This window comes from Meriones unguiculatus, chromosome 3 (assembly GCF_030254825.1).
Source record: "Meriones unguiculatus strain TT.TT164.6M chromosome 3, Bangor_MerUng_6.1, whole genome shotgun sequence".
Classification (NCBI taxonomy): Eukaryota; Metazoa; Chordata; class Mammalia; order Rodentia; family Muridae; genus Meriones; species Meriones unguiculatus.
In genome coordinates, this window is record NC_083351.1 from 33410485 (window position 1) to 33433172 (window position 22688).

General features: G+C 53.1%; 1 long non-coding RNA gene across 1 annotated transcript; it reads right to left on the bottom strand.

The window, feature by feature from the left end:
- Positions 1–800: 800 nt before the first annotated feature.
- On the bottom strand, positions 801–22304 carry LOC132653033 (uncharacterized). The gene is made up of 3 exons (XR_009590668.1): positions 22125–22304; positions 2836–4834; positions 801–2520 (listed from the first exon to the last, which is right to left on the bottom strand). It is a non-coding gene; the product is annotated as an uncharacterized LOC132653033 (long non-coding RNA).
- Between the last annotated feature and the right edge of the window lie 384 nt (positions 22305–22688).

Genomic DNA, 22688 nt, shown 5'->3' on the forward strand with positions numbered 1-22688 from the left:
CAGTCTCCAAGGCCTTTAACATCTAAGTTCCGAGCTTTTCCACATCCCTCTCACAGAATAGGTCTGCCTATTGGAGCTTAGATTTTGCAGTTAGGTTTTTTGTTTTCTTTTCAGTCAGGGTCTCAAGCTGGCCGCAAAGTTTGGGCTGAAGTGATGCTCTTACCTCAGCCTCATGAGTAGCTGGGGCTAAAGGTACACACCACTGTACCTGGCTTAACTAGGTATTGAGGTCACGGCTGTTAGGTAGAGGGAAAGCTTGGGCTTGAAGCTAAGATTAGGTTTTGGCTAGAGCTGAGTTTGAATTGGGACTGGGGTTAAGGCCTGGAACAATGATAGTTTTGAATGCTGAGAGTGTGGTTGGAGTTGAAATGGGGCCAGAATCAGGTGAGAAGTGAGACTGTTTTGGGCTTGAGTTTGCCGCTTGGCTGGTAAGTTAGGCACTGCTTGAATTGAGAAACAAGCATCTGAGCACTAATGAGATGTTTTCCAGGTTAGGTAAACAAACTTGTGGCTTTTGGGGGGAGCCCTCAAGTACCTATGGCAGACATTTTTAGCTTTCACTCACTTTAAAAATGATTTTTATAAATAAATCTTTAAAAAGGGGGGAGACTGGAGAGATGGCTCAGAGGTTAAGAGCACTGGCTGCTCTTCCAGAGGTCCGGACTTCAATTCCCAGCAACCACAAGGTGGCTGCCAACCATCTATAATAAGACCTGGTGCCCTGCAGGTGTACCTGCAGAGAGAATATTGTATACATAACATATAAATAAATACATCTTTTAAAATATTTTTAATGAGATAATTTATAAATAACAGTTCACCGTTTGAACATAACTTGATTATGTTTTGAATGGATAATTGTTTCCATAATAAAAATATAGGACACGTCTTTCACTCTTTTTGTTTGCTTGTTTTTGAGACAAGGTTTTTTTGTGTAGCCTTGGCTGTCCTGGACTCACGCTGTAGACCAGGCTGGCCTAGAATTCACAGTGATTTGCCTGCCTCTGCCTCCCTGTGTGTTGGGACTAAAGGTGTGCGCCACCGCTCCCCGCTGGGATAAATCTTTAGAATTTACAGGATATATATTTCTATCGTATATTAGTGACTTTTCTTGCTGGGACAAAACACCTGACAAAAGCAACTTCAGAAAGAAGGGTTATCCCGGCTTACGGTTTTGAGGGCACCCGTTCTATCACGGTGGGAAGGTGTGGCCACGGGAGAGGGGAACAGTCTATTCATGTTGACTGGCAGTCAGAACTCAGAACAGGAAAGAGGGCTCGGGTAAAACCTCAAGGCTTGCTCGCCATCCACAACCCACTTCCTCCATCAAGGCTCCACCCACTAAAGGTTACACAGCGCCACCCTCTGGGAATGAAGTGTGCAAACAGATGAGTTTATGGAGGACAGTTTACATCCAAACTTCAACACACCGTCTCCAAATTTCCATCACGTCTCTTCGCAGTTCACTCTGCTTCTGCTCTTAGCAGCCACCGCTCCTGGCAGTTTCACAGGAACGAAATAGGAAGTATGTGGATTTTGTGTTTGGCTTCTTTCAGCATAATCGGTTACGCTTACAAGCTCTCTGCTTCCCCTACCTCAAACGGTATATTTTGCCCAGCCAACCTGAGACACGGGTCAGGACAGGACAGGGCGTGGGTTAATTCTTGAGTCTCCCACACAGGCGCTGACCTCAGAGCGAATGCAGGATGAAACCCAGCTCCAAACTCACACTGCATTTTCGCTTGACCTTAAGAACATACCCTAGCTCTCCCCACAGTGTCTGGCCCATCCACCCCTGCCCCCCACCCCTTCACAAGAGTGACAGCTGCAGAAGAACTTTTTCAAGGCAGGGTTGCCCAGCACACCGCGCCCTACACACACACACACACACACACACACACACACACACACACACACACACACACACACACACAGGAGGGTTAGATCCTCCACCGCCACTGGTTGTAGCTTCGAATGAGCCACTTACCGTGTGCGCCATCCCCGCTCTTCACTCGAACCCGGGGGATTGTAGTCCCCACCTTAGGTTAGGGGAGAGAAGTCAGAGACCACCCCCGGAGCGGGTGCCGGGTAAAGCTCCTACAATCGAGCCCCCCCGGCCTCCTGGCACTCCGGAGGACTGGGAGAAAGCCGGGTTAGGCAGGCCTGGCCATCTGCGGCCACGCAGCTATGCCACAACCGAGGTTCTGGGAAGTACCGGCAGGGGGCACCCACCCACAGTCTTACCCGCGTCTTCAGTTCTGATTTCCTGAGTGTTCTGTCTTTCTGTAGTTTCCCCCAGCTGAGCCTGCAGGATACCCTGAACTCCCCCACGGATCACGGTGAGGAGAAACTGGCTTTCCACAAGGGCTGTTGCCAGGACGATACCGTCAGACGTTCCCAGGAGGCCAGTTTTCTCCACACCTCCACTCAGCTGCTTCAGCCCCAGTGAGAGCCTGAGGTGAGGGGCTGGTCATTCCCACTGCCCAGCGTTATCTCTTCTGGTGAAGCTTTACTCCATCCCTGAAAACGCACCGTTTGATCCGCGCGTCAGCCCTATCTTCGTCAGGAGGAAACTGCAAAACCAGGGCTGATCTGGTAAAGAGGCTGGCTGCCAATCTTGATGACCCAGGTTCAGTCCCTGGGGCCCACATAGTGAAAGGAATGTTATTCTCTGACTACTACACACACACACACACACACACACTTTGACTAAAAGGAGAGAGAAAAAACAGCAAAATCAGTCAGTGGTCCTCTTGGCATTTGGAAAGAAATAGACTCTAGAGGCAGGGAGGGTGGAGCAGGGTGAAACTTCCTGGTTGGGAATTTGCTACTTACCTGAACGGGCACATTGCTCTCTGCGAACACATCTGTGGATCTCAGTTTCTCCACCAGGAAAATGGGACTCAAAGTAGGCACCCTGAAGGACTGTAACTGAAAGTTAAACAGAAAGGGACGAAGCCGTAACAGGGGGCCCTTGTGTAGGAAATGATCAATGAATTCTAGGACTCATTCGTAGCTGTTTACAAAAGGAAATAACTTCAGCTTATTCAAGTTCAGGATCTAAACCCAGAGGAAGAGATAAAGGGAAAGAGGGGTGGGGAGGAAGAATGAGTGTGTGTGTGTGCTGTGTGTGGTGTGTTTCTTAAGTCCCAGTGAGGAAACTGAGGCACAGGCAGTGTGCCTCCCTTCAGGGAATAGGCCTAAGTGATACAACCAGCTGCAGTGCGGGAGCCAGAGCCTGAAGCTGGATGATCTGGCCCTGGAGACCAAGGTAGCTGACAAGCATGTGCTACAGCATCACAAAGCAGTAGAAAGCTGTTTGAATTCCCGCGTGGATGTTTGGGTCCCATGGCAGAGAGCAGCCCTCATGCTCCTAGATCTGTGCTTTCTAATGCTTTCTCTGCTGAAATGTACTCGGAATTTGGACCAGAAAGTTGCCATTGGTTGGGTTTCCCTTGTTTGGAGAATTCTCTCTCTTTTTCTGTATGTGTGCCTCACTCTGGTTTTTTTTTCCAGGCAGGGTTTCTCTGTGCAGCCTTGGCTTTCCTGGACTCATTTTGTAGAACAGGCTGGCATCAAACCCATAGAGATCCACCTGCCTCTACCTCCCTGAGAGCTGGGATTAAGGCATTTGCCATCATGCCTGGCTGGATTCTCATTTTTATGAGAATCTCATCATTATGGTCAGCATCCCAGTATGCACTGGGGACTATGTTTTACCTGAAAACTTTGGAAACTATAGATGAATCAGCAGTCTTTTCAGGTTTCACTGAGATCTGAGGAAAGTCAGAATTCAAAGCCTGGACATCTCACCTTACTGGGGGCAACATATTTAGACAAAGGTCAACCCTAGGCTAGGGACTGGTACAGAGAAATAGAATGGTATAGGTAACAGTGAAAACCTAACCAGAGGACTGAAGCAGAATCTGCATTCCAGAAGCTTCTTTCTGAAGGTCACGACCATCTGAGACTTCTGGTGCATGGCATCACTTTGCCATGGAGAGATGATCTGTGTCTCTGGAGGAGGAGGAGGAGGAGGTGGAGGCTTTGGTAGAGAACTGAGGGGGGGGTACTGATTAGGAATGGAGCCCTTTCCTGGAGACTTTCCTGAATCACCACTCAGTCTGTCCCATGCCCCTTTCTTCTCATCAATGCCATAGTGGCCCCTTGTCTCCTCCACCCTCAACTTCACTAGGGTGTGTGTGTGGGGGGGGGGGTTCTCAGTTCACAGACTCCCCGCCTTAGCCCAAGATGAACAGAGTAGGAGCTCAGTCGACTTTTCTGGCCTTTTGATCTCTGTCCTGGGTGAAGCTGTAGCAACTCCAGTTCCAGTTCCAGGGGAGCCAATCTTCTGACCTTTGAGGTCACCAGGCACACACATGGAGCACACACATACACACAGGCAAAAGCACTCATGTACATTAAACAAACAAAAATAAATAAAGAGGTAGGAATTGGGCTCAGAAAAAGAACTTGGCTCAGATGAAGACCCCAGGCATTACACGGCAGGAGCAGTTCTGCCTCTGAGGGAACCATGTAGAGCATCCAGGTGCCGGCTGGACAGAGCTGTTGCTGACTTCATGAAGACGTTCCCATCTCTTCAAGATCTCTGAGGAAGAAATAGCCTTACTGTTTTTCCTCAGGCAGGCTTAGAGAGAAGGCTGAGGGATTCTCAGTCCCTGCCTTCCAAGGCTGGTTACGAAGTATGGACAACAGAGGGCAGCATTGGGCTTCACACAGCCGAGCCGTTGCCTTCGGCTCTGCGAGCCACTGGAAATGGAACTTTCCTCTCTTCAGTTCCTCCAGCTCCAGGGCCCAGATAGGGAAATCAGTCCTTGGAAGGTCAGAGAGGGAGACGCAAGAACAGTTAGGTGATTTGACGTTGGGTTGAAGTTCACAGACTCTAAGGTAGAGGGAGCAGGATCATCTTTGGGGTGAGATTAGCTACAGGAAAATGAGCAGGACAGTCTCAGGCCTGTCTCCGGGACTGGCTTTTTGTAATTCTCGGAGCTAACCCTCTTTCTCCCCGTTGCCAGTCTGGCTTCATCCCCGACTTTAACTCTGACTCACCTCACAGCAACGCCCCTCATCAGAATCACCCCGACCTGTGTGACTGTGGGCGGATCCTTCAGTTTGTCCCGGTTCCTCTGTGGCGGCCTCCCTGAGGCCAGGGTAGCGCCCTCTGGAACACCTTCTGCTCCCTTTCCTCTCATATTCCGACACCCAAAGAGGGCTCGATTGGGTAGGTCCTGGGTTGCTTCTGTCACTCTGTGACCTCTGACATCTCTAAGAGGGCACTAGAGATTCCCTGTGCCACGGGGTGGGAGGCTGCAGACTCGAAGAAGGTGAGGGGCAGGTGGGCTCCCCCAGCTCAGTCTCTGAGGCAGGAGGCTACCTATCTAGGTGTCCAATTCCAGAATTCTCAGGGGGAGAGCTGGCCCCTCGGCGGGAGTGTCCGAGAGAGCATCACAGGGCGAGTCATTGCCACAGAAGAATTTAATTTAGAAACATGAAACATTCTTGGGGTGAAGGGCTGTCTACCCCTGGGCCTGAGGCCTCCCACCCGCCCGCGCGTTCTTTGAGAAGCGGGGTTGCTGGCCCTCGGGTTTTGTGTCTGCTGGATGGAACACTGGTAAGAACTATTGCCCCGGTTCCAGCCTCGGTTTCCCCTTTGACTGCGTGGTGAAGAGGTCCCCGTGTGCCCCCGTCCTGGCAGTTCTTGTGACCCACCAGTGCAATCCCGCCTCACCCTTGCAGCCTCTCCCTCCACCCAGCGCCCTGCTCCGCAGACAGGCCGGCCGAGCGGGCGGACCCGAGGGCCGGGTGGTGCGGACGCAGCCGGGCCGGCTGGATCGCTCCCGCCGCGCCGCAGCACGCCCGGCGCGCGGCCGCCCTGCCTGCCGCGCCTCCCCGGGCGCCCGCATTAAAGCGCATATGCAAGCCATGAATTATCAACTGAAAGGAGTCAATTACCGGCTCTAAAAACGAGTGTCTGCGCCCGGAGCGCCCCGGGCCATCCGCCTATTTACGGAGCGATTTCCTCCCGCCCGGCTAGGGAGGAGGCCTCGGGAGGGGGGATGGGGGGGAGACGAAGACACCGAGCTAGAGATTGAGGGAGAGTGCGACCGGAGAGAGGTCCAGAGGCAGGAGTGGGAGAGACAGCCTCTAGCTTGGGGTGTGCATGTGTGCAGAGGAACCTTAAAGAGTGAGGGGTCGGGAAGAAGAAAGGTCGCCCCGGTCCCTCCCGTCTTCAAAGCAGTGGGTCTGAAGTGGGGTCCTGGGGACTTTCGGGCCTGAATGTTTAAGAACCCATCCCTGGGAAGGGTGGCCCCTAGACTAAGGTCTTGAAGACAGTTCTGGTGTTCAGGCTGGACAGTGTGAGAGGAGAGGCCATTTCATCCTTGTAGGAAAGTGGGAAGCAGGCTGTAGCAGTGTCCATGAGGAGGGACCGCTGGGGGAGAAGACAGGAGGTGACGTGGGGGTGTCTGCACTGCCCCTCAGCAGTGACAGGCTGCTCAGGAAGTCCCTTGGCCTCCTCTCTCACTCCAGGTGCCTTCCTCCGGAAATGCTTTTCTTGCCTGTCTGCTCTTTCTCCTGTTCCTGTACCTGCCTCAGCTGTAGCACATACTCCCACCCCGTCCCTTAATCTGGATATGACTTCTCTAGCAGGCAGTGGGCACCGTCAGGGCAGGGCCTTGTCTATCTTGCTTCATATTGCGTTTGTTCAGGAGACTCAGTAAAACATTAGGAAGGAAGGAAGGAAGGAAGGAAGGAAGGAAGGAAGGAAGGAAGGAAGGAAGGAAGGAAGGGAGAAAGAGAGATGGTAGGCAGAGGGGACTTTGGCCTATCTGTGACCAAAAACAGAATGCATAGAGCCAAAACAGGTCTGTGCAATCAGATGGAAGGCTTTGGGCTTGCACACTGCCGGGGTGAGGACAGGCCAGCCATTTCTACACAGCAAAGGAGGGGGAGAGGGAGCAGGATGAGGGGACAGGTGTCAGGGGACCTGAGGCCTTAAGCATGAACACCAAGTCACTGCCAGAGGCCCTTGGCTCTGCCCTGAGGACTTCAGGGCCCCTAAAATCCTAGACTTCCTCTGCAAGCAAAGGCAGGGAACCCTCAGGAACTTCCCATAGACCTATCTACGCTGGGGCAGGAGAATCAAACCCAGGCTTTCTTCTCTAGGGCGTGACTGAGCCTTAGGTTTCTCACTGAGCACATGTTGGCTGGCTGGTTCTCACACTTTCTAAACAGGGCAGCCCTGCTCAGGAGCAAGAACAGTTGACACTTGCTGAAGCTTTCAAGGTGCCAAGTACCCAGCAATGGGTTATTGCTCTTCTTACCGTAACTGGAAATTTCTAAGTCAGTTTTCAGATGACGACATTCCAGGAGAGGCTGGGATTGGGAAGCGACGGCATCGCCTTTTGAAGCCAGCCTGACACTAGGGCCTTTTTAAGCCTGTGTCCCAGAGCCTTCTGGTTTTGGTCTATATACCTAGGAGCCCACTAAGTCTTTCCAGTAGGCTGAGTCCCCTCACATCCCTCACAGTGAGGGATGTAGTGACAGTGGTGTCACAGGAAAGCAAGGTAGTTCCTGTCTAACAGAGGCGGCCCCTGGAGTCCTGTTCCTGCTATTGCGTGGGCCAGACGTCCAGCCTGACGAGTTTGCAGCCCCACCATGCCATTACCAGGCAGCCAGAGGGGGTGTCTGCGAGCACCAACGCTGGGGTTCCTGCGGCCGCTTGCCTATTAGTTGCTGGTGGCTTCATGGTGATTTATGGGGGCTTCTTCATTTCCCCTTGGTCTGCTATAAACATATTTATACCACCAGAGTGACCGATAAATTTCCCTTATGAATCCTGTTATCTCCCCTATTAACCATCCGTCACCTTTTATGCGGCCACAATGGGCCAGGCCAGGGCACTGGGGCTGGGTGGGAGGCCTGCAGCCCGCAACCCCTGAGCCCAGTGAACTCTTCACCTCCCCCACTGCTCCCCAGGCAGGGCAGCTGCTGCTGTTTCTGAGCTGCATCTAGGATAAGGACAGACTAGACCAGGCTTGTGGAGAGGTGGGGGTGACTTTGAAATGCAGCTTCCTCTGGGGCCTCAGGATGGAAAGCCCCTTTGAGGGTTAACTTGAGTCTCTTCCACCATGGCTCTGGCTTCACCTCCTTTGAAGCTCACAGCATCCTCACAGGCTGTTGCTGCTTTGCTTCCTTTCCTCACCCACAGCCCTCAACCTCATCCCTCTAAATGCAGCTGGAAACCAAGACACTGTCGCATGTGTGCTCACAGGGGCCTGGTGCCAGCTGTCATTTATTGAGCACCTCCTCTGTGCCAGTCATTTTGCATACAGGATGCTATGTGACCCTCATCACAGCCCCAAGGCCAGACATTTATAGCTCCATTTCCTAGATGAGAGCAAGGAAACAAGGCTCAGAGACATTCAGCAAAGAGCCTCGAATCACCTAGCAGAGCTATGTGTGCAGGGAGGGCTTCCTGGCTCTAAATTTGGTGTTTCCAATCTGTAGACAGCCTCCCCACATACCTGGGGATGGGAGGGATTCATCCAAGGAAGCTAAGGAGTGGAAGAGTGAGAGAAAGGTGGGCTGAGCCTCAGTGGAGAGCCAGTAAAGAGAAGGGGGCACACTGTGGAATCAGTAGTTACCTCCTTTTCTTTCCAGCTGGGAACCTGGTGAGTCTCGGTTCTAAACCTGTGGCTGGGAAGAGACTCAACAGTGTGTGAACCAAATGATGGCAGAGTCAAGGGCAGAGTGTATAGTCGTCTGGGCCTGGGGTGTGCCCTAGCTGAGATGGAGGCTAAGCCCTCTGAAGAATGTCTAATTATTTCTATGCCTAGTAACAGTGTCCTGAGTGGTCTGGAGATGGCAGGGATAGAGGCGATTAGGGGCTTAGTCTCCCAAGAAACAGATTCTCTCCTGATAAGAGGATGTAAGGAAATCTTTCTGGTATCCCTTTATCTCTCATGATCCACTTGTATTGCTTCCCCACACTGACACACATCTAGGGGAGGGAGACAGACCTGTTCCGGGAGACAGGAGTCCTGGGTCCAGTCCCTACTTTGTTGCTGACCCACTGTGTTGTCCGACCCTTTCTCGGTCTTGCCCCTTAGAAAACCTCTAGCTCAGACTCCAGGCTCCATACTTCCTTAGACCAAAACTCCTGAAGTGGGGGACAAGCAGGTACAAGTAGGCCACTGCCAATCAGGTGGCTCTGGGTGGCTCTCCTGCACTTGTTAAGCTGTTATCAGTTTCTGTCATCTCTCTCCTCATTCCTTCCCACTCTGTACCATCATCACCTGTCTGCTTGTCTGCCTTTGTCCATGGCCTGGCATTGCTGTCCACCCCAACAAGGCTGTTCTTCCTCGGAGAAAGTAAGGTCTTGAGTGTATGTAAGACAGCAAGCAGTGTGCACACTCGCTCCCTCTCCCTTCCAGCCCCTGCCTTCTCTTTCTCCCACACTCACACATATACACTCTCCCTCAGTCATTTTCAATGTCATAAATTTCCACGTCTCTCTCCTCCACTCGGCTATTACCTGCGCCTCCGTCACCGGGCAGAGCTCTCGCTCCCAGATGGGCTAGGCCATCTCAGCTCTGCAAATGACTAAGGGAGAGAGAGGCAGGGGAGGAGGGAGAGAAAGGAACAGAGAGATTGAGAGAGAATGAGAGAACGTGGGTGAGCAAAGCCAGGGTGAGCAGAAAGGGGGAGAGAGAGGTAGCCTCAGGGAGGGAGACTCAGTTCCTAAGTCCCTTCCTCCTCCTCTGAATACTGAGGTCACTGCCACCTGGGAGCTTGCCCAGGCTTCAGCCCAGGGCAGAGTGGGTGGATTATGCTGTCTGGGGTGGAGTCAGGTGACTACTCTGTCCTCTGGCAGAGTGGACCTGGCAGCAATTCTTCTCCCTCATGCTGTTTTCTCAGGTGCTAGTTTGCAGGGTGGGATGGGAGGTGGGTGCTGCTGCTTTCAAGGAGAGCTAGGGTTGAGGGGGACAAGGTTGTCTCAGAGCAAGACTTTCCTCAGCAACCCAGTGAGAAGGAAAGTGGTGAGGAAGGGCCAGGGAGGACCAGAGTGGCCAGGCAGAAGAGAGTGCTCCTCCAAAAAGGGTCCCCAAGGTTTTCAAGACCCCCAAGATGCTGCCAAGAAAGACCTAGGGAAATACACTCTACTGTCGCTGTTGAAAGTGATGACCAGGTGTGAGATACTGGGGTGCAGAGCCCAGGCCTAGAGCCAAGCCCATAACCTCCTGAAAGGCATCAGGCTCCTGTTCTCAACACTGCCCCCTGAGACTCTACCCAGGAGAGACAGCCGGGTTGTAGGGGGACATGACCTGCTGTGTTCTCTCTCTGTCTTTCTGTCCTTTCCTCTCTTCTTTTGAGATGAGGGGTGTCTCATTTCAGAACGCATTATGTAGCACAGGCTGGCCTCAAATACTTGTCAGTTCTCCTGCCTCCCAAGTGCTGGGATTACAAGCTTGAGCTACCATACCTGGCCTGTCTCTTTCTTAACCTTCCTGCAGAGCACAGAGCGATGGCTCAGAGGATAAAAACCACCCTGCAAACTTGAGGGCTGGAGTTTGGATCCCCATCACTCACATAAAAGTCGGGCTGTGTGGCAGCTAGCCAGCCAACCAGACACAAACACACACACACACACACACACACACACACACACACACACACACCAACAACTCCAGTACCAGAGCAAAAACTGAAGTCATTTCTGCCCCTGATCTTTTTTTCTGTCCCTGCCCTGGCTCTGCCTCCTAGAAGGGCATAGACTGTGTCCAAGGCCTTTGCCTCCCTGCTCTCCTCTCTCCACAGGGATACCTCATCCTCAGCTCCAAAGTCTCTGTATGAAGCTGAGCCTGACCATTTCAGCCAGTGACATGGCATCCCATTAATCTTTGTCATGGCCATCCGAATAGTTACTTTGTAGCACCTCCCTGCTCTGCCATTCTTTCTTTATTTGTTTGGCATCTGTCTCTTTCAGTGGGTTATATGTCTATGACATCCTGGACCATGTTTGTTCCTTCACCAGAGTGTACCTGCCACACCAGGAGACCCTAGGATGTATTCATAAGCCAGAAGTGATGGTACATGCCTGTAACCCCTTTGGGGGTAGAAGCAGGGGGGTGGGGGAATTTGAGGCCACACTGGACTATTTAGCAAGACTCTGTAACAAACAAAAGGCCAGCATCCCTGGGTGAAATGGTGTATTAATCTGTCCTCAGGGTGATGGTCTCAAGCCTGACGTCCCTCTGAGGAGATCTCAGCATGATGGACCCCCCTCCTGCAGGGTAAGGCGTCTAGTTCTGAAGCTGGGAATCTAGCTTGTGATGGGCGCCTGTGATGGCAGAAAAGTTTGTCCTTGCCTGGACTTCCCTCATCTTGGGGTGAACACATGCACATTCCCACAGACACACTTTCACACGGTCACACGGGCACAAAGCGACTGAAGGTGAGCCACAACCAAGGGCAAAATCCCCTATACATGCACTTAAACGCCAAGGCACAAAGAACTGCCCCTCCAGCTACTTTCATTTCTGCATAGGAAAGGTACAACCCACAGGTGTGTTTGTGATCACACACACACACACACACACACACACACACACCCTTCCAGACATATGCCTTGGGTATATATATGTTCATCAAAACCAGTATAAACACTTAGATATCAGTGAAGGAGACACCTGTTCCCTTTCTTAGAGCTTGGGTTCCAAGCTCTCCCCTGGCAGTAGAATTTACTAAGCTGAGTGTTCCATCACCCTCTGTCCTCAGCCCTGTGTACACTTCCCTCCCCCGTGGAGCCCCCTCCATCTTTTCATCACCCCAGCTCTTATAATCTTGTGAAACTCTCAGGCATCCACAGAGTTACTCTGACCAGAGGCCCGTCACAGCTGGAATTGAGACCAGAGCTTGGTCTGTGGACAAGGTCAAGGATCACTAGGTAGATGGGGGTGAAGATCTTCCGGGCCAAAGGTCATCCAAGGGCTGATGTTTTGCATGCCCTGTCTCTCTGTTCACAAGTCCACCCACCCCTATTCCTACTGTCTGGAGCAGCTGCAGGTAGGACCAAGACTCAGGGTCGGCATCCTGAGCCTCTGCAGCTGGTGGAAGGTGGGGGGGGGGGCAGGTGGGGGCCGAGGCTGGGCAGATAGCTGTGAGGTACGTTTCCATCTCTGCGGGTCGGGCAGGCGAAGCCATTTCCAATCTGCTCTCTATCATTTTCAATATCATTAATCCCAGACACTCTATTTTCCATGCCTGCGCAGCCAGGCCCCCGAGTGCGCGGCGTGTAAAGTGACACATATTCATCACCGGCTCGTGGCGCCAGCGCCGACGCTGATACAATATTAGTGTTGCCCCCCCGCGTGGGGCCCGCTCCGCCCGGCTCCCCGATGGCACGAATCCATCACCTGGAGCCCGTGTCACTTTCCCCAGCAGCCACATTTGTTTGGGCACTTAGGAGGTAATTGTGGCACATTAGCCAGGGTGGGGAAGGGAAGGGCGCCGGGCCCCTACAAAGCGGAGGAGGGGACTCCTCACCTACAGCCCCAACCTATCCCGGCCTGGTCCGGCACCTAGTTTTTGGCTAGGCTCCTAGAGACCTAGGTTCTTGCCCAGTTCTGTGTGGAAGGCCTGGAAATGAACCCAAGTGTTGGGGAGGTCAAGTCTGGGCCTATCAGGAAGTCATAGAGGCCCGGGCTTAGAGGTGATGGCTTCAAAGCCTTTCCTTGCCTGTCCATAATCCTGTCCCAGCACCGAAATGGGTGTGGCAACCTGGATACCACTGGCTTCACATGGAGCAGGTGAGAATGAGGCCAACTCTGAGGGAAACTCTGGCCCTGGCCTCAGAGCCCAGTCCCAAGAGAGGTGACACGGTTCAGTCCTCAGGAACCCTAACTGAGTCCACGAGGAAGGGATGTCACCCAGACTAATTCCTAGAAGTGGGGTCCGATCAGGTTCTTCTGGGAAGGCTGCCTGGAGGTGGTGGAGCTACACACAGGGGCTTCTGGGCACAGGGAGTCTGAGCACGCAGGAGAAGGGTCATTGATCGGAGCAGAGGCCAGGCCGTGAAAGGACGTGGGTTCTCGCTCCTAGTCCGAAGGGATAACACCCATTAACCTCGTCAGTAGACAAATTGTCCGTCCTGTCAAGTTCCCATTTAAAATGCAAACTCGATTTGACAGTGTAAACTGAGTGGAGGCGGGGGCAGATAATCCAGTGGAGGCTCATTATCGGGGCCCAATGAGAGGGGCCTTCTGGGACAGCCTAACGAACCTGCCGTGATGAACCTCCCAGCCTGTTAATATCCCATCATCCACTCGATACTCTGGCCTGTCCTACTGCCCACCCCAGCAAAAAGTCTTGGTGGTGGTGGTGGGGCGCCCCCAATATCCACCACTACCTCTGGGACGGTCCATCTACAGGCTTTTGCAATTATAGCTGATAATTCATCCCTGCCCCCCTTGCCTGGTTACTCAGTAGGTTTCTTTATGGTTTAAACAAACCAACCCTTCCCAGGCCTCACTGGGATCCTGGAGATATAGCACCACCGGATTCGGACTGCAGCTGTGCTGTGAGTTAGAATTATCAACTGATTTCCAATGGAGAAGAGGCCTGAGGCTCGGGAGGCCATCCTGCCTGAAGCAGCAGGCAGAGTGGCTTCCCTGAGAAATCCATCAGCCTCCACCAGGCGGGCTTGCTGTTCTGTGGTCTGCTTTGGGTGTGAGTGGGTGTCCTTTCCTCGGCTTCCCTGGCTTCAGTGCTGTCACTTGCTATGTGAGGTTAGAAAAAATAAAATGACACCTTTTAAAGGCTCATTTGCCTCATCTGTTTGAAAAAATAAAATTGAAAAACGGTTGAGAATTTTAGTAAAGTTATGGCTTCATGAACACTTAAAACCGCTCCGGTGATATTTGCAGATGGTTTAACCTAGGGTGGGCTTGGGAAGGGAAAGCATGAAGGGAAGAGAATGAATGGCCTACTGCACAGGCCCTTCCTGACTTCCAGTGCCAGGGGTCCCCTGGGCTCATGTGTCCTCCTGCCTTTTCAGCTTCATGCCCAGGCTGCTACAATAAAAGAGAAGCCCATAGTTACTCTCCGGGGACCCGGAGAGACGCTGACAGGTCTTCCATCCCTGGGAACATCCTGGGACGGGGAAGGCACGCCCAGGCTGCGCTGTTTCCTGCCCTGCACTATAGCTGGCCTGTTGTCATTTATTCTTAAATCAAGTGATGGATGAGTAGGAGGCCCAGAAGGGCAGCTGTGGAGTAGCTGGAAGTCTGCGGTTCCACCTTATCTCTCGGGGTGCCGTAGCTCTGCGCCCAGGTGGGTGCATACAGAACTTCCAGCCAGGCTACCCTAGTCCCCATGGCAACATGGGGAAGTATGCTTGGAGCTGGCACCCAGTGACCAGTGTCCTCTCTGGGTCTTATTGGAGGTATCACTTTCCAGTTTTAGCTCATTCCCTGCCAGTCCTTCCCAGGGGCCATTGCGCTGGCTCTGTACTTTCCTATCGTGATTTCTTACTTCCTCTGGGGTACAGTTGGAATCTCTCAGCTGGCATTCAAGGCCCTTCTCAGTCTGGCCTCAGTTTATCTTCAGTCTCTCTCATGACTGTTTTCTGAACTCCCCTATCTCATTTGCCAGCCTTGAGTTACAATCATGTCTTCATCTGGTACTCCCTCTATAGCCCAGAAGAGAACTTCCTGTGACTCTGTCCTTTCTCACATAGTTCTATCAGTAACCTGGAAGAGACCTTAGACCCTATCTTGGGGCAAGGGGGTGGGGAGCTAGAGGGGAAGAATGGAGGGGTAGATGGAATCCCCAGACTTCCTCCAGTTGTCTGCCCAGCCGTCCTCTGAGGCTGGCCTAATTCCCTCAGAGCCCAGCTCCCATCTTCAGGGTGGTGCTTAGGGAGCCCAGAGCCCAACGCTAATGCCTAAGAAAGTCGTGGATGGATTAGAAAGCTAGGGGGATTAGGGCCAGAGCTGGTGGATGATGCAGGAGCTGAGCCCCCTCCTCCTGAGGAAGAGGAGGCTAATCCTGCTTAGCGACTGAGGAGAAGGAGCTGCGGTGCTCTGCTGCTCTGGTGCTGGAGGGGAGCCTTCTTCATCCACTGAAGCTGCTGGGCCCAGGAGGTGCGGAAGAAAGATCATCAATCCTCTCTGTCCATCACCCTTTGCCCTGAAAACTTTTCAACCCGCTATAACCCACCACCCACCCCACATCCAGCCACATCCTCAACTGCTTTTTAAACATTTTAAAAAATTGTGTAAAACACACACACATACACACACACACACAGATTGGATCAGAGCTGGAGTTACAGGCAGTTGTGAGCCTCTGGACATGTGGGTTTGGAATCTAATTCATGCCTTCTGTAACAGCAGTAAATGCTCTTAGCCACCGAGCTTTCTCTGTACCCCCATCCCCTAACTTTTGTAACTACCCTGATCTCCACACACTAAGCTATCTCCTATGTCCCTTCCATCTACCCACGCTGCCCACAAAGTCTGTTGTGGACGCCCTTGAGGGCTGTCAGATTAATTAATTCCCGCAGCTCCCGGGAGTGTTTGCTGATGACCACTCACATTTGGGTCCCTCCTCTGTATTTGTCCTCAGCAGCTCCCCCAAGATCACAATCCTCCTCAGGCACGGTCTGTAGATGGCTGCCTAGTACCAGAGTAGGAAAGCATGGCCCCCAGGTCACTCTGGGGCAATTCTGAAAGGCCTGAAAGGCCGTCCCAGCACCAGGCTGGGCTGTGGAGTTGGCTAAGTCCTTAGAATCACTACATTATGCTGGACCTTCTCCTCTAATACTGCTGCCCCTGCCATTATTCCCCAGAGCATTCCCTGTATGCTACACACACACACACACACACACACACACACACACACACACACACAAACACACACACTCACTCACACATACTGCACATGCACAGTCTCTCAAGAAAGTCTCAGCCTTCACTTTCTTTTTTAATTCCTACATTGGAGGATGGACAAAGACTAGGTTGGCCCATAGAAGGCCTGGCTGCAGAAGCTCCTGGATGCCAGGTGGGTAGGAGCGGAGCAACAGCCATCACTGGGCACTAATCCTCTGGGCTCCTTTGGCTTTAGTAGGGTAGTACAGGAAGCCACATGTACTCAAGCTAGGGCTGAGGTTCTGTCATGGAGACCCAGTCTGAGATCCTGACCTGAAGAAGGCCTGATTGAAGAACAAGAAAGAAAATCCTCAGGTGAGGGTTTAATATGGAGCAAAGCGAGCTCGCTCCCTGGGGGTCTGGTCTGAGTGGAGAGGGGAGCTGCAGTTTATGAATCAGCACTGACTCTGAAAGGCAACTGGCCTCTAGGCCAGAAGAGGCAGGTTGACTCAGCCTGCCTACTGAGTGGCCACTGAAATCTTCCCACGCTGGGCTTGGCTTATCTCCCAAGGAGCCGCTTTGCAAATGTGAGGCCTGCCTGTAGGAGGATGGGGCTCCTGAGCTGGTGTGAGAAGGGCAGGAAACACACTGGTTACCTGGGTCCTTAGCCCCATTCCCTTGATGCTCTGTGCGAAGAGCCAGGATAGACTGACCTCTGAGAGTCAGTTTGGGATGTGGGGGTCAGTGGAGGGGGCCACGCACACTCAGCTCTGTACCGCTGATGGACAAATGCTAATGACATTACCAGCAATTGACCAGAAACAAATAAATAATTCAGTCTGGCCTGAAAATGGGAGAAAAGTACTTAAATGCTATTGACAAGCCAGTCCCCGGCCTCATTACCCATGCAGACTCAGGCCTCTACATCGACCATTGCCCCCAGATTCCTTCCAACCCCACTGTGGGCAGCCTCAGGCCCCCTCCCACCCACCTGGCTCAGGTTGGTCATGTGAAGAGAGTGACCCAAAGCGACCAAGTGGAGAGCTGAGGCTAAGCCAGAGGAGGCCCTGCCAGAAGGAAGTGGTTACTCCTTCCCGTCTACCCCAAACCACAGCTGTTCATAGGAAAGTTATCTCCGGTTCCAGCCCTGCCCAGGTACACAACAAGGAGGGGGGGTGGGCACAGACGTGTGTTCACATGTGCGCATGGAGAGCCGGCCCACGCTGCTGTATCCTCTTCTGGGACACAGGGAGGGTAGTGACCCCCTGGGGCGGCTGTCAGTCACCATGCTGTCAGGGGAACACAAACTCATTAAATGCCCTGTCACAGGGGTCCTGAGTCCCCAAGTCAGGCCTGAGGAGGAGGAGGAGGAGGAGGAGGAGGAGGAGGAGGAGGGCAAACAACGTGCAGCTGGTCCTCCAAAAGCACACCCAGGATTTCTGGCTCTGGAAGGGAGGGAGGTTGTAAAGGCTGTGGGCTCCTGGGGAGCTGGCATTTTTGGCATCACAGCACATAAATGCTCCTCCCAAACCAGCCGCTCTGCAACTCACTGTCTTCCTGGGCCTGCTTCTCCTCCAGGGCATCTCTCTTGGCATCATCTGATCTCTTTAGGGGGACTGGGGAGGCCACTTTTTGTTGCCCCCGTATTTTTGCCAGAGCCCTAGTGCTTCTTATAAAGTTGACAGTCAGAAGCTAACGACTTTCACTGGTCAGAGCCCGGGGAGCCTCAGGGGTTCCCTCACCCAGTGCCTGGGTCTCAAGCAAGGATTCAGTAGAGGGGAATCTGGAAGGGAGGTCTGTGACCTGGACCCGGAAGGTGGATGGTGTTCCTGTATGGCTCTGGCCAGGAAATGGTCCTAAAAGACATCCATCCTCCTGTGTGAGGCCCGGTAGCCCTCAGTGCCCGCCTAATCTGGTTCCATGCTTAGCTCCCCACTACCTGGCAGAGACCTGCAGTGTGCTGGATTCTGGTGTGTGTTAGGGGGGTCCCCAGCCCGTGCCTCTCTCCTCTCTCCTCCTTGATGTTCTCTCCCACCCCACCAGGGCATGGCCCCCAGTGCTTCCTTAAGCTGGCCATTTCTCATCACTTCTATGCCCACAGAGCTCCAGGGGCATCTCAGTACCCCTCACCCTGGCTTCTGGATTGGGGTGAAAAACTCCTCCCAGCTGCTCACCATTCATAATGCTCTTTCTCCTCATGTTTCTTCCACCAGTGTGTCCAATGTGTCCCACGGGGAGTCATTTATCCGGATCGACTGGCTCTCCTCCGTGCAAACATTCGTAGAGCATTAACAAGCCTAAAACCCAATTAGCCTTCAATTACTCAGGCCTTAGCCAGATTCTCTGTGGTAGGGACAGGGCTAAGGAATGTGTCTGGCACTGTTTGGGTAAAAGCCTTCTGCTCCCCTGAACCAGCCTCCTCCCCTTTGACAGCCAGGCCCGTCCTAGCCAGGTTGACACCCCCTCCACTCTCCCTCCTGCCCAATGCAAGCATCCCACGTCTAGCCTGTCATCTCTTTTAAATTTTATGTCATACATCTACATAACCAATACATGGCTTGAAAAGACTCAAGAGAACAGTGCGAAATAATACAAAATGAAAAGCTAGCTGCCCTGTAACTTCCTATTCTCTAAATCCTACTGTCAGTAATTTAGGGGCTCTCCTTCCCTTCCTATGTCTGAGTCTATCACACGCGCGCGCGCACACACACACACACACACACCCCATATAGTTTGTTTATTTATTTATTTGTTTGTTTTTAGTTTAGTGTGTGTGTGCATGCACATGCTGTGACCCCAGTGTGTGGGTCAGAGGACAATTTTTAAGACTTGGTTCTCTGTTCCCATCACATAGGTTCCAGGGATTGAACTCAGGGTCTTGGTAGCAATTGCCTTTACCTGCTGAGCCGTCTCTCTGCTCCCCCACTACATACACAGTAAATTTAACATTTTATTTTGGTGGGCTTGTTTTTGTTTGTTTGTTTTTGTTTTTGAGACAAGGTCTCCCTGTGTAGCCTTGGAACTTGTTACATAGCCCAGGCTAGCCTTGAACACCTAGAGATCAATTTTCCACTGCCTCTTGAGTGCTGGGATTAAAGGCGTACACCGCTGTACCCTGCTTATTTTAACATTTTTAAAGTTAGAGCCATACAGTTAATAGTGCTTAATGACCCACTCTAGTCTCCTTCCAACAGTGTCTTGTTTGATTTTCTTTCATCCCTAACCTGCCTTCCCCCCTCAGCTTTCCTTCACTTCCACACCTCTCCTTCTCCTGAGTTACACCCCTCCCACCCTCCTTCCTCTTCAGCTACCTTCCTCCTAACCATCCTGTTCTCACCCTCACCTCCTCCATGTCTTCTCTTTCCCTTTCCACAGCCCTTTCCCCTCCTCCCTGGGTACTGTAGCCTTGGGGGAGGGGTATATCCAAAGCAGCTATCAGCTCTGCACCCTAATACTCTAAGTCTCACTGCCTCTTAACACCTCCCTGAGCCTGGGCCTCTAAGCCCCGTTCTCTCTAGTCTTCCTCTAATCACTAAGGCTTATTTCTGATTTTCTGAAGTGACAAGGAGCTGGGTTTAGGGGAGGAGGGCTGTCAGCAAGCATCTTCTAGGATTGAAAGAAGAAAGGATGCAGAGAGGGAGGTCTAGTTGATGGGACGCAGTAGCAGAAACCAGCTAGGCCCACCTTACTGAATAGGTGGCCTCAAGGTTCCAGTCCCTTCTGCTTTTGCTTACAGTGTGCCTTTAACGGTGGCTCTCAACCTTCCTAGTGCTGCTCCCTTTAACACAGTTCCTCATGTTGTGGTGACTCCAACCATAAAATTATTTCCATTGCCACCTCAGAGCTGCAATCTTGCTACTGTTATGAACCGTATTGCAAATGTCTGTGTGTTTCCAAGGGTGTTAGGTGACCCCCGTGAAAACGTCAGTTGACCCTCATGAGGTTGGGATCCACAGGTTGAGAACCGAGGCTTTAGCGTGTTCTTTCAAGCTAGATTCTATTTCCCCTGCCTCCCTCTGTAAAAAGAAAAGTGACCTCCTCATTTCACCCAGCTCCCGTGGTCAGAACCTGTCCTTCTATTTCATGTTCTTCTCCCATCCTCACGGGCACACAGCCAGGAAGATGGCTCAACCACTAGTGTCTCTGGCTCCCCACGCCCTTCCCCTTTGATTCTAGGAGTAGGAAAAGTTTCCAGTCTTCTTCCACCCTATAGAAATCTCAGTTTCCCTCCCCTCAGTTTCATCTCCCCAGAAATGAAGAGACCTGGCATAGATTTAAGGACAGCGGGACATCTCTTTCCGTTTTTAGGATACCTAAGGTTTGAAATGCATGCTTCGAGAAAAGAAGAGGTCTCAGAGGGAGGTGGGAGGAGGAGGTGGTACGCTAGGGCCCCGGTTCTAGCCCTGCTGAGTGATCCTGGATGCTCACTTGCGTGTCTTCGAGCCTTGCTTTAGTCCTCAGCTCCATGGAAGTTCTGAGAGGCCCAGCAGGAGTACCTGGCTCTTGCCTGGAAGTGCTCGCCCTGTGCTAATTTAATTACGTGGCCTGACTGGGCCCAGGCTGGGAAAGTGGTTTAATGGCAGCTGCAGAGACAGAGAGTAATCAAGAATTAATTAAGTGTTACTGGGGAGTCTCAGGTCTGGGGTAAGGATTCCTGGGAGCCTGGCTGTGGCTAGCAGGGGGCTGGGGCAGCTTCTCCTTCGCTCCGATTCTGCCTCCTTCGGAGTGGGTGAAAGCACTGTGGAGTCAGGAAGGCTCTGAGTTTAGGGCCACCCACTAAGGCAGTCTCTCCTCAGTGGGGTGTGAACACAGGAGACAGCAGTTGGTGGGCTGTATGAAGTTGGACAGGAACCTCTTCCTACGGCTCTGGCCATTTCTAGTTAGGGTTCAGCTTGTGTTGAGTTTGAGGCTGGTCTACACTGAGAGGGGGAAAGGTCAAGCGGCCATGAGTTTCAGTCTCTCTATAACTATGTACAATACAAATAAGGTTTTCTTGCGCCTGGGTCTTCCCATCCGCCTTGTCTTTGCCCCAGGCCTGAGACCTTCTCAGCATCGGCTTCCTCCAGCCAACGGGATTCAACTAACACATCCCTTTAAGGAGCCTAGGACCTCTTCGTATATACCCACAACCCACTGCAGTCACCATCCGGTCACTTGGGGACTTTCTCCTGTTCATTCATTTCACGTTTCTTATATGTACCCCTGTCTCCACCAGAACCGAGTTCCACAGAGACAGAAACAGCTGGCCACAGCTATGTCTTCAGAACTTGAAGTAGGGTTGGGCTAAAGGCCTTCAGAGAATAAAGAAACCTCTCTGGATCTCTTTGCTTGTCTGGAAAACGGGGTGTTGGGGGGGGAGGGGTATCACAGAATACAGGTTCAAAGGTGTTGTGTACTGGGAAGCACATTAAGTGAAGGGACCAGCATGGCGCCTGGCCAATCTTGCCTGCACCACTGCTGGCCACAGGACGCGCTCACAGGTGATCACCAGTGCATCCCGGGCTCAACCTGGGGCGCAGCGACCGCGCCAAACCCCGAGCCCCGCCCGCCGCGGGCCAGGCTCCTTCCCAGGCGCCCCCGCGCCGCCGGCGCTTTGAAGTCCCAATCCGGCAAATAGAGTCAATCAATTATGAAGGGAACAATCTGGCGGCCCCTCGGGGAGCGGCGGCCGAGCGATCCCGGGGGATTAGGCCGCAAATCGCGCTGAGCCTCCCTAAGTGACAGCGAGAGAATCGCGCGCGGCGACGGCGGCGGTGGCGGGAGCGGGAGGGAGCGCGGCCGCTAACCCGATTATGCAGATCCGCGGGGGGCGCGGATTAGGCCTCGGGGGCGGCTCGCCCTAAGCGGCTCGCGGATTTGGGAAAAGTTTCCTCGGGCGGAGGGGGCGGAGAGGAGCCGGCGGACTGGGGGAGCGGAGCGCAGGCCCGCGGGCCTGGAGAGAGCGAGCCCCGCCGCGGCCGCGCTCTTCCCGGCCCACGCGAGCACGCGCGCACGCCTCGGGCCGGCGCTCTCCACGCGCCCGCGAGCCCGCAGGCGCCGGCTCGCACTCAGCCGCCAGCCCGGCCACCCTAACCCCCGTGAGCACCTCCCCTCCCCGCCTTGACATCCCGCACAGCCAAGCCCACCCACCGTGGCTCACCCTCACCCTGGGCTGGCTCACGGGCAGGCACAGCCCCCCGAACCACAGAGGCGATTCAAGTGCGGAGCCTCCAAGCAGGCCCGGCAGAAACCTACCGGTGACACGCGTGGCCCTGCCACACCTGCCATTTCCTGCAGATCTTTCCCGGCTCCTCCACGCTGAAGCACCAGGAGGACAAGTGTAGGACACTGGCCGGGAGCCTGTGCTTTCTAACGTGGCTTCCTTCCATCGTCTCTGATGTCGGGGTCCAGTCTTGGTTTCAGCGACTGAGGACCAGCGGCTGTGTGTGTGTGTGTGTGTGTGTGTGTGTGAGAGAGAGAGAGAGAGAGAGAGAGCGGGACTGCGGGCCAGCAGGCTTGGAAATGGGCACATTCCTTGGTGATTCTGGCTCGGAGGCCCTCTCTAAGGACCACCCCACGCTCTAGCATGTTGGCACTCGGTGCCTGTCTACGTATGTCTACAGAGCGAGATGTTTTTGGATAGTGTGTGTTCGTGGGCAGTGGTGTGTGTATCTGTAGCTACACAGCTACACAGTCGCAGTCACGCACAAAGTCTGTGGACACACGCTGACCATACGCAGGCTCCTGAGAAAGTCAGCACGGACAGGAGACCGTGAACGCAAAAGTGCTGCCCGTGTGGGAAAGAGAAGTCCTGTGGCA